Source organism: Babylonia areolata, chromosome 20, assembly GCF_041734735.1.
Source record: "Babylonia areolata isolate BAREFJ2019XMU chromosome 20, ASM4173473v1, whole genome shotgun sequence".
In the NCBI taxonomy this organism is placed as follows: Eukaryota; Metazoa; Mollusca; class Gastropoda; order Neogastropoda; family Buccinidae; genus Babylonia; species Babylonia areolata.
The window spans coordinates 29,392,321-29,395,238 of NC_134895.1; positions in this window are offsets into that span (position 1 = coordinate 29,392,321).

The following is a 2,918-nucleotide window of genomic DNA, read 5'->3' on the forward strand; positions in this document are numbered from 1 at the left end:
CCATAGTGCTTGATTATTTTCCCCAATCAATGAACGAAGTTCTGTCGAAAAGAAATACGTGTGGAAATGTTAAAGGATTTCAATGTTAACAGATTCCCTTTCTTTCTTCTTAAAAAAAAAAAAAACCAAAAAAAAAAACAAAAAAAAAAACAAACCAATAAGCAGAAGCTTATTGAGTTCGGGTGGGTACTATAGTATGTAAACAAACTCTTTTGTCTGATGTCAATAAAGTGACACAGAAACAAATAATTAAATTCATCAGCAATATCTTTTGTGGAAAACTTTTCAGATTATTTCATTTCTGGGTAAATTGTCAAAAGCCGTTCATTAACAGGCTAATTCAATCACACAATTATTTGGTAACACTGTAAAATATACATCTTGACCAAAACAAAGTTTACACACCCTGTAATTAATACATATATTATCGTTATCTACAAAAGTCTATAACAGTCTTGCAAAAAATCATCCTTTAAACAACGTTTAACTTGCTCTTTAAACCATGTGAAATATACATCAAAATGTTGATTCAACAAGAAACTGCTTAATCTAATTTCATTCTGGGGGGTTTCAATACTTTTCAGGTATTGATTCTGATGTATGTTGGTAGTGTATGAATTGAAAAGGCGTTTGTAAACAGAAGATAATACCACTGAAGTACCTTAGTTTGTAACTATCTTAAACCAACATGCTAGCATTCTTGTTTTTACATAGACACATGGGAAATCTATCAGTTTCACCAAACACCATAAAAGATGTGGTAGACTGTCTAAGTTTAACCCCTAGGCTGCCTGCATGACGAGATAACTCGTCATGGCAAGCATGTATGCTTCGCTGCCTGCATGACGAGATAACTCGTCATCGAAATATTCTGACTTTTCCCTGGTTTGCATTCACTTCCTTGGCAAAAATAGTGGTAGTTTTAGCCTGGGGAATCTCTCTAGATTCTATTCATAGCTAGAAACCCCATCTACGTCATGAAGCAGTCCTTTATTTGAACGTTTTGGTTGGGTCACTGTCCAAGTGTTTGCCTGACTTCTCTCCTCGCTCGCTCAACAAAATGTCGGACTGACGCCGTGCTCAAGACATGCGATCGTGACGAACTAAATCAAAAATGATTTCTTTCTTTAGCTGATGCTCAGAAAGAACTGAAGCGTAAATTCGAAGGAGAAGATAGAGATGAACATTTATAGGACGATCTGACAGAAAATAAAGGGAGCAATCAAGAGAGTGGCCAAGATGCAACTGTTAGTGAGTGATGTCAGCTGTACAGCTGTTAGCAGACGACAGATGACCGAATTAGCAGCAGAGCGATATTCTTGGCACGCAGCCAACGCGGTCTGATGAGAACTGAATCAAGTGACCGTGTGAGAGGGGTGAGGAGGAGGGGGGGGGGGGGGTTGGAGACTGAGGGGGCGTGGCCTCACATCCATCTTATCACTTGGAGAAGTCACAATGTATTGTGTATCTATCTCTTAAAAAAAATATATATATATATTGTGGTTGTTCTAGTATGATTTTGTGTTTGCAGATATCCATTTGTCCAGAAAATATGATGTTTTTGTGCAAATTACCTGACTAATGTTTGTAATGAACAAGTTGAAAATGTGACAAAAAACAAAACACTGATTTCAAAACAACAACATGTCACTAAAAATATATAAAATGGGGAAATAGCATGTGTTTTGTATTCTTTATTCATTTACCTTTCAGAAAATATATACTTTTATGGGTCTTTCTCCGATAACAAAGAGCACAGAATTTTTTGAAAATTTATACCCGTTTTTTGTGAAAAAACCCTGGCAAATAGATTTCACTTAAATCTTATTCTCCTGGCAGCGAAAGGGTTAAGAACTAGTTTGTGAAAGAACTACTGTAATTTTACCACAATCAGATATACCCCCCCTCCCATATTTTACTGTTTTTGTCCAAGTACTGAAGTCTGTAAAACACGCAATAAGTAGCTTTGAAAGAAACATTAAACGCTTTTTGTTTTTATACACACACACACATACATATATATCTTTTTAACAGCTACAAAATCTATATTATGTGCTTTTTTCATATCGTTTGGGGGCCAAGTGCAATTACATCACAAACGCCTAGCAAACAGCAATGTTTCGAGGTACCAAAGGGTGTTTTGGCTGTTGCGACCTCTAAAAATAGCTGTTGCAGTATAGATTACTCCATTCAGTTGACACAAAGGGATGGCAGGTTGGTATATTAACCATGAAAGTTGGCGTGCCATGGCTGACTGACGTCACAAATTAACCCATGTAAAATGAAATGGAACAGTTTCGGAAATGCAGAATAACGCGTACTTTTGGGGATTCCCCTTGTTTTTTCACAGTTCTGAAAGAACAAGTGTGTAACATAATTCCGCTGTTTATTTATGCTCATCAGACGGTAGAAATAGTTTGCTAGTATTGCGGGCTTTCGAGGCAATGTGTAGCTTCGGAAGTTAGTTTGACGCAGTATCTTTCTTACTCAAGTCAGTAAAATAAATCCTCGATGTTTATACATCTCATCCACTGACTGACTGCTGTGTGGGTGAATAAGCGAGCTCTTGTTTAATGTTACCAGTAGGCATATTAACATATATCAATCCAAATATTTCATGTTTTTCATTAGAAATGAATATTCGCCGAACTAAAAGTTGCATGCTTGAAAGGAACAATTCCATCTGACGCAGTCCACGTTCTCGGTGTAACGTACCGAATTGCCCCTCCTCCCACCCCCCACCCCTTCCATAGGTCCCCCAGGAGACTTGTCAGTGTCCTAAATCGTCCCCTGGGGGGCTTTTCGGGAATCTGAAACATCCCACGGGGGACATTCTGGGACGTCCTCCCCATGCTGTTTCGGTCCCCAAACCCCACCCCCACCCCTGACTTCACCAATGTTTCGGCTTTGCGCGCGCG